The 9,513-nt window shown below is 45.2% G+C and overlaps 1 pseudogene; it reads left to right on the top strand.

The window, feature by feature from the left end:
- Positions 1-7,671: 7,671 nt before the first annotated feature.
- On the top strand, positions 7,672-9,081 carry LOC116634695 (annotated as a pseudogene).
- The last annotated feature ends 432 nt before the right edge of the window (positions 9,082-9,513 follow it).

Here is a 9,513-nt window from a genome sequence, read left to right as displayed (position 1 = left end):
AAAGAAAGAAAGAAAGAAAGAAAGAAAGAAAGAAAGAAAGAAAGAAAAAGAAAGAAAGAAAAAGAAAGAAAGAAAAAAGAAAGAAAGAAAAAGAAAAAAAGGAAGGAAGGAAGGAAGGAAAAAAATTGGTGAAATTCCCTTTGCTTGTTTAATGGCAGACCTGGAATCAGAATTTAATTATCCCAACAAGAAATTCCTAGGATTCTCTGGAAGAGATGGAGAGACGGAGTGCTTCCTTTGGCATAAATATTGAGTGTGATAAGAGGTTGAGGAATAAATGTATGTCTGGTCTGTGATGTCTCCGTAAGTGTGAAGCACCCTGTCCTTTGGGAGTTTACTCTGAGTTCTGTGGTTCTCTTTGTTCCGAAGCTTTCAATAGTTCAATTCTAAGACTACATGGTTGGGGAAAGCCTTTTCAGAGTCATTCTGATGTGCTCTGGAGAAAGGAAAGAGAAAGGAAACAACTTTTTATGTTTTCAGCATTTGCCGTCACTTGATAAAACATCTGTTACTATCCCCAACTTGAAGATGAGGAAATTTAGGTCCATAGAAGTTAAGTGACTTGGTCGAGGGCCCTGTGGGCAAATGAGCTGTGATGACTGAGACCCTCAGGAGCAGCTGTGCCTCAGCCCTGAGAGCAGGAACGCTGGGCTGTTAGGCAACCCTCGGGGGAGACTGAAGACCTTCCTGTTGTTGACTGTGAGTTCAGCCTTGGGAATGAGCTTAAGCAGCAGTTTCCATTCCCCATCTGGGATACTGTGATTTATAATAGGAAATGTATATTTGGTCTGCCTCCTGGGTCCTGACATTTGAAACCTTAGGTTCTTGTCTAAGGAGGAATTTTTATTCTAAGGAGGCAACTCTGGGGGGCCTCCTGGATGGCTGCTGGATGGAGGCTGGTCACCAGAAAGACCAGGCGGGGATTAGAAGCTTGGAATTTATAGTCCCATCCCCCACCTTCCACAAAGGGGAGAGGGGCTGGAAATAGAGTTTATGATCCATCATGCCTACATGAGAAAGCCTCCATAAAATCCCAATACCAGGGGGTTCAGAGAGCGTCCAGGGGGTGACCCACCCCCATCTACACAGGGACAGAAGCTCCTGTGCTCAGAACCCTCGCAGACCTTACCCTATGTATGTCTTCACCTGGCTTTCTTCTATATCCTTTATCACATCTTTTAATAAACTGGTAGATGGTAGTGTTTCTCTGAGTTCTGTGTGCTGTTCAAGCAAATAATTGAACCCAAGGGGGAGGAGGTCATGGGAACCTCTGATGTGTAGCGAGGTCGGACGGAAGTTGTGGGTAGCCTAGGGACCTACTACTTGTGGCGGGGAGGGCAGTCTCATGGGACTGAGCCATTAACCTGTGGGATCTGACGTGATCTCCAGATAGTGTCAGAATTGAATTATAGTGTAGGACACACAGATGGTGTCACAGAGATTTGCTCAGTGTGGGAATACTCACCACACATTTGGTGACCAGAGGTGTCAAGTGTTATGAGTGTGGTTGTGGTGTGAGAGTAAAGGAGACACACAGGAGGGAGACTGGGTGGTTTTCTCACTCACCATCACAGGCAGGAGGCAGACCATAAAGCAAATCATATTTATACAAACTTGGTTGGATTCTAGAAGCTCTGTAGCATGCCAATTTTAGTTATCTCTGATATATTTACTTGTCCTATATATTTGCGATTGGCGATAAATCTTTTAAAAATCAGAACAGCCCAAGGATTTCTCTTCAGAGATGACTAGGAAAGAAGGAAGCGGGAGAGGAGGGAAGATGCCCTCGCCCTCAGGGGACAGTAAGGGTTGGGAAAGCAGACTGAGTCACCAGAGCCTACGGTAAAGGAAGAATGAAAGAACCCAGAGGTGTGTGGGTCTGAAAAGAGGACCTGGTCTGAGTAAGAAGTAGAGAAGCTGTCCAAGGTTCTCTGGCAGGTGCAGGGCCAGGGATGATGGGACTGGGGTTCAGACCTAGGTTGGAACAACTAATAAACCTCTCAAGCCCCGTTTCCTATAAAGGGAGGGCTGGTGGATGCCAGGTTTGCTCTGTGAATGGTGTACTGATTTGAGAACATGACTGTGTCTGTTCAAGGCCACACAGACAGTGACATCTGATAAAGTTGCAGCAACCCATCACTAAAACTTCATTTCCAAAACTGAGGATTGGTGGCCTCCCAGACTGGACAACCGGTACAAAGGTGAGTCTCGGTCTTAAGTCCAACACTTGCCTGGCAAAACCCAATCCTGCTCTGTCACTTGGTGCCCACAACCCTGCAGCTGCACATGGCTGGAAAAACCACCCAATGATGGTAGCTGGTCTTATTTGAAACTCATGGCAGCAAAGGTCGAAGGTTCTCTTAGGCCCTTAGTAGCCCAAGCAATTCCACCATATTCCCTTAGTCGGCTCACCCTTGGGACCTTTTAGATGAATGTCATACACCTCCTCCTCTCTCTTCAGCCTTTCATCCCAGTCTTCCCCTTCCTGATTCTCAGCTGGATGCTTTATTTCCCATTTCGCAATGCAAGTGGAAGCAACCACAAGAGAAATCCCAATTCCCCATCCATACACCCGCTTCAGTGCCCAAATAATTGGCCTCCTTCTGTAACTCTGGGTGAACAGTCCATGACCTAATCTAAGGCCAACTTGTACACTATGCCCCACGCCTTTTCACCTCTGGAGGACACCATTATCCCTTTATCTTACTCATCATTCATTTCCCTCCTCTACTGGATCAGTCCCATCAGCATCCAAACCCACTCTAGTATCACTCCTGTTACGTACACACATACCTTTTGAAATTCCTTTCCCCTCTAGCCAGTAGCCCATTTCCTTTCCTTCTTTTATAGCAAGAGCTTTTAATAAAAGAGTTTTTAATACTCTGCAATCACTTCCTCTCCTCCCATTCTCCCTTGAATCCACTGCGATCAGGCTTCTGCCTGGCCGTTCCACTGGGACAGCCCTTGCCAAGGTCAGCAACCTCCCCGGGATTAAGCTCAATGGTCACTTCACAGTCTTCTTGTCTGACCTGCCCGCAGTGTCTGTTCCTCTCTACCTTCTTGAAACACTTACTGCACTTGACTCATAGGCATAACTTCCTCTTGGTTTTCCTCTGAACTCACTGGCATCTCCTTCTGAGTGTCTGTGGAGCTTCATCCTCATACACCCGACCTCCGGATGCTGGAATGCACCAGGGCGCAGTCCTCTGACCTCTTTAATACTCAGTCAGCCCACATTCACTTCCCACATGAACTTAGCTTTCGAGATCACAATAGGCCAGCAAGTCCCACACTGACATGTCTAACCAGACCTCTCCGCTGAATCGTGGGCTCCAGAACCTACCTGCTGCACATCTCCGATAATCCAGAGATCACAGGGGTTCTCTGTTTGGCCTCCAGAATCTCTCTGTGAGGGAAGCCCTGCCCTTCCACTCAGTAGACATACGTGCAGGAAAGTGTTGACATATCAAGTCTAACTGCTCTTCTTAGAAAGGCCTTCTTGCAAGGTTGGGCCTTGGTTGACGTCTAGAAGCTGGGATACCAAGAGTGTTCCCTCCACTTACCAAACTGATATGAGTGGCTCACTGTGCCTAAACTGGGCAAACAATATGATTTATGCTGAATACCAGCTTTGCTTCTGGGAGTCTGGAATTTGATAGACACTGGGCAGAAGCTGCCTACATGACCAGCCTCCAATAAAACCCCTGGGCACCGAGTCTCTAATGAGCTTCCCTGGTTGTCACTTTCCGCTTGTGTTGTCACAACTCATTGCTGGGGAAATTAAGTACGTCCTGGGTGACCGCACTGGAAGAGGACTCTTGGAAGCCTGAGCCTGGTTTCCCCATGACTCCACCACATGTGTCTTTTTCCTTTGCTCATTGTGCTTTATATCTTTTCACTGTAATCAGCCCTAACCATGAGTGTGACTATATGCTGAGTCCTGTGAGTCATCCCAGTAAATCACTGGACCTGTGGAGGTCTCTGGGATGCTCAACACACACATATCTCTGGGCAAGTCACTTCATCTTTCTGTGCCTTGGTTTCATCTGTAAAGTGGAAATAACCAACTCATAGGGTTGTTGTGGCGATTAAATAAGTTAATATATGTAAAGAACTTAGAACAGTGCTTGGCTTATGGTAAACACCCAGTAAATATTATGTTACCACAATCAAGAATATCTAAGAATATACAGTTAGATAATACAGGAAGGTAAGGCCCTGAATATCCCTGATTTTTTTTTTTTTTTTTTTTGATCTTACTGTGAAAGTTATACTCTTGTCATATCACAAACATTTAAGTTACTTGGGACTCTACATTTAAATACATTCACCTATCTGGAATTCAATTCTGTAAGCCACATATTGGCTTACCTACAGAAAAAAAGTGATTAGAAGTTCATCAATTAGTTTGTTTTCCTGAATAGTCACATGAATATACATGACAAATTCAGTCTATTAGAATATAACTGCAAGACATTTTATTGACTATAATCTATTGAACATTTTTATTCTATAGGGCATTTTACTATTAACAGAGCTCAGAAATAGTTGTTTAAAAGGTTACACATAACAAAGTCTCCGATTTCTCTTACTAAGCATTTGTGAAGGCTACTCTATGCAAAGCTCTATAAAGTCACAACGTTGCTGTGAAAAGGCATTTTGTATTTTATTTTATTGTAATTTTTAAAGATTTTATTTATTTACTTAGAGGAGAGAGTATGAGCAGGGGGAGGGGCAGAGGGAGAGAGAGAATCCCAAGTAGACTCTGCGCTGAGCACAGAGCCCAACACTGGGCTCAATCCCACGACCCTAAGATCATGACCTGAGCTGAAATCAAGAGTCAGATTCCTAACCAATGGAACCACCCAGGCGACCCAGGAATTTTGTATTTTAGACAGTGACTATCCTTCCCACTTAACAAATAGGAGCTACCCATCAGACCCCATCCTGCTTCCTCCAGAGTTCAGGAAATTCTGTAAGGACTTCTAGCTCATTTCTCAGATGCACACACACACCTCCAACACAAAGCAGGGAAGTGAAGCTCATTAATCCTGATTAAGCTTGCACTGCTGCACCCCACATTATCTCTCAGGTTTTTCTCTAGGGCCCTCTCATCTTCTTGGTCAAGACCAGGCATGTCACAATCTGCATGACCCATCTTTTCACTTCTCTATGTAAAACATTTGAGCGTATTTGCTCTGTGACTCCCCTCTCCTTGACACCCTTCTGAGATTGGGCGAGCTGATTAGCACATGCTAACCAGATTCAAAAACTTATTCTCCAGGGAAGCCCTGTGACTATGGTCAATTTTCCATGCCTCTCAAATAAGGAATCCCATTCTATGAGGTTCCCTTTACTCTAGGTTCTATTTGTCTCCTTGTCATGAAGTAGGCAAGTGGGTGGGTGCCCAGAACCTGGGCTCCAAAATCCATCTGTAGGAGCCTTTCAGTTCTCACTGTAGTCAGTGGGGGTGGGGGGGGGTCTGGGAGGCGAGGAAAGGAGGGCAAGCATCCACCCGCTGACCACCTTGTTTACAAAACATCAGAATTCTCTCATCTTGAGGAGTAAGATGCTACTTAGAATATAGTGTTTTGTGTAAGGAATCAAAAACAACTTTGTACTGGTGCTAGAAGGTCCTAATTCTTGCCCTCCCCCACCTCTGTTTGTTTTCAACATAGTGGCCAATTATCCTTTAAAAACTTAAGTCTGAATGCATCCCATCTGTGCTCAAAGCCTTGCAATGGCTCCCCATCTTATTTTGAGTAAAAGCCAAAGGCTTTGGGCGACTACAAACCCCTGCATGACGTGGCCCCTACTTACTCTGGCCTCATCCCCATCTTGCTCACTCTGCTGTACGTAGCCCATGCTATTCCTCAAACACACCACGCATGTTCCTGCCTGTTTTCACTCCAGCTGTTTACTCCTCCTGGATCTCCTTCTTCAATACACACAAGGTGTGCCCTCATTTCTTAAGGTCTGTGTTCAACCCTGGCACTTCTGATTCATTTCACTGTTTTCTTTTTCTCCACAGCTCTTATCTTCATCTGACATACTATATATTTACTTGGTTGTTCACTTATGGTCACTCTTTCTCACCAGAATGTCCTCTCCAGAAGGGGAGAGACTTTGCCTGCTTTGTCCAGTGCTTAATCCCCAGTACCTAGAACAATGCAGGGTCCACGATAGGTACTCAGGTTGTTTTTATAATATGAATGAATAAATGAATGACTACTCAAACACTAACAAATTACACAATTTAATTCCTGTTTCATAGTCACAATTTGACTTCCAAGCATTTAGTACCCAAAACAGGACAAGAAACAAATTAGTGAAAAAGCTGGAGGAAAACAGACATCCCTTGAGAATGACTTTGTGTATAGAAACTTAAATATCTTTCAAAGCTGAGTTGGTAACTAAGAGTGTTAAAAGATCCTAAAATTACTGCAATCAATATGTCACAAGTCTAGAGAGATCAAGCTTTATGCAAGTACCAGGTGCTAATGCCAGAAATCCCGAGTGCTAATTTTTTTTTCAGTTCAGGTAGTCTTCCCTGGAAAATCCATCTTACGTTTTAGTTAATGTCAAGGTTTCATACGAGAAGCACAGATTTCAAATATGGTTTCCCATTGTCACTATACCTGTCAGATGAAGTTCCTCGATTTTTGTTTCAGTAAAACAATAGTCATAACCATAGCATGAACATGACTTTGAGGATAGGTGACGGGGGGAGGTGCAGAGATAGAACTGAAGGAACTATGTGTCATAAGTAATAAAAAGAAATAGATGTCTAGTTCAGTTCTGTCTGGTTCCGGGACCATTTATTAATCACCTTCAGAGTATCAGGCACCATGCTAGGCACAGAGTAATCAGGGATGAATTAGGAATGAGGTGTTAGAACAGACGCATAAACAGATCATCGTGTTCATGTGATGGACTCAGGACTATGAGAGAGAGTCAGACTGCATTCAGTGAGAGGATGAAATTTCCCCAGGGGCTGTTCCTGGGGCTTTGGACTGAAATGTCAGGTCCAAAGTTTTAGAGTTTTATTGGCCAAGTCTTCTGCTAAGAAAAGCGCAGTCTTTAGAATGAGATTAACTTGGGTCTGAATGTAGGTTTCATCAATCACTAGCTGGGCAGCCTTGGACAGGTTATTGAACTATCCTGAGCGTGGGTTCCTCATCTTTAAAATGGGAATAATTGATACTCCACCTTATTGGCAGAGAAGAGTACAGCATAGGAGTTGAGACTCTAGAGCTTGAGTATCTGTGTTTAAATCCCAGTTCTGTGGCTAAGTAGCTATGCACCTGCATACGTTGTTAGCATATTTATAGCTGTGTATCAGTTTACACATTTGTAAAATAGCAATGGCTATAGTACCTACTTCATGGTGATTCTTTGAATAACATAAATTAAAATTTTTCAAAGATTTATTTTATGTATTTGAGGGAGAGAGAAAGAGTAGAGGGAAGGGCAGGGGGAGCAAGGATCTCAAGCAGTCTCCCCAGTGAGCTTGGAGCCCCTCTTGGAGCTCGATCCCAGGACCCTGAGATCATAACCTGAGCCAAAACCAAGAGTCAGACACTTAATCAACTGAGCCACCCAGGTGCCCCTAAATTAAATTAAATTTTTATTAAGACTTTATGGCTTTAGTTTTTCTCGGGACGGTAGAGGCCGTGTACCGTCGCCGTTACTCTGAGGAGAGAACAGTCGGTAGAGGGGTGCAAAAATGCAGAGCAATAAAACCTTTAACTTGGAGAAGCAAAACCATGCTCCACGGAAGCATCATCAACATCACCAGCAGCAGCACCACCACCACCAATACCTGCAAATGGGCAACAAGCCAGCAGCCAAAATGAAGGCTTGACTATTGACCTGAAGAATTTTAGGAAACCAGGAGAGAAGACCTTCACCCAACGTAGCCAGCTTTTTGTGGGCAATCATCCTCCTGACATCACTGAGGAGGAAAAGAGGAAACTATTTGAGAAACACGGGAAGACAGGTGAAGTCTTCATTCATAAGGATAAGGGCTTTGGCTTTATCCACTTGGAAACACGATCCTTAGTGGAGATGGCCAAAGAAGAACTGGACAACATGCCACTCCATGGAAAGCAGCTGCGTGTGCGCTTGGCCTGCCATAGTGCATCCCTGACAGTCCGAAACTTTCCTCAGTATGTTTCCAATGAACTGCTGGAGGAAGCCTTTTCGGTGTTCAGCCAGGTGGAAAGGGCTGTAGTCCTCGTGGATGATCGAGGAAGGCCCTCAGGAAAAGGTGTTGTTGAATTCTCAGGGAAGCCAGCTGCTCGGAAAGCTCTGGACAGGTGCAGTGAAGCCTCCTTCCTGCTAACCACATTTCCTCGGCCTGTGACTGTGGAGCCCATGGACCAGTTGGATGATGAAGAGGGACTTCCAGAGAAGCTGGTGGTAAAGAACCAGCAGTTTCACAAGGAGCAAGAGCAGCCACCCAGATTTGCACAGCCTGGCTCCTTTGAGTGTGAGTATGTCATGTGCTGGAAGGCACTCAGTGGCAGGACCAAGTGGACCCCAAAGTCGAGGAAGCTCATGAGAAGCTGGAGATGGAGATGGAGGCTGCTCGCCATGAGCACCAGGTCATGCTCATGAGACAGGATTTGATGAGTCATCAAGAAGAACTTCGGAGGATGGAAGAGTTGCACAACCAAGAAGTGCAAAAACGAAAGCAACTGGAGCTCAGGCAGGAGGAGGAACGCAGGCGCCGTGAGGAAGAGATGCGGCGGCAACAGGAAGAAATGATGTGGCGACAGCAGGAAGGATTCAAGGGAACATGCCCTGATGCGAGAGAACAGGAGATACGGATGGGCCAGTGGCTATGGGAGGTGCTATGGGCATCAACAACAGAGGCGCCATGCCCCCTGTTCCGTACCAGCTGGTACCCCAGCTCCTCCAGGACCTGCCACCATGATGCCAGATGGAACCTTGGGATTGACCCCACCAATAACTGAACGCTTTGGCCAAGCTGCTACAATGGAAGGAATTGGGGCAATTGGTGGAACCCCTCCTGCATTCAACCGTGCAGCTCCAAACAAACGTCGCCGATACCAATAAAAATTTCAATGTCTAGTTTCCCAAAAACCCTTAAAAGAAGGAGCCTTTTTGGACGAACCAGAATTCTGCCCTGGAAAAGTGTTAGGGATTCCTCCCAATAGTTAGGTCTTCTTTGCCTGTACTATTCTGAGGGAGTTTGCTGGAGACTGAGGGCAAGGGAGGGGCGATATTTAACAAATCAGTTCTGTGTGGTATATCGTTTAACTAATTGATTTTGTGTGGTGCATTCCTGAGGTCTCATGTGATTGTTGAGGGCCTGTGGTGGGGAGGGGGGGAACCATGGCAAAATGGATCCAGTTAGAGCCCCCATTAATCTTGATCATTCCATTCATTGTCCATTCTGTTCTATTTGGTTTCTCATTATACCCTCCAAACCCCAGAGACACTGCCATGTACGCCAAAAAAACAAGCATCCCCCAGTGACCTTAGCCC

The sequence above is a fragment of the Phoca vitulina genome, unplaced genomic scaffold (genome assembly GCF_004348235.1).
Source record: "Phoca vitulina isolate PV1807 unplaced genomic scaffold, GSC_HSeal_1.0 scaffold9, whole genome shotgun sequence".
NCBI classification, from domain to species: Eukaryota; Metazoa; Chordata; class Mammalia; order Carnivora; family Phocidae; genus Phoca; species Phoca vitulina.
The sequence above is the reverse complement of the archived record's forward strand: the minus strand, read 5'-3'. Positions and strand labels throughout refer to the sequence as shown.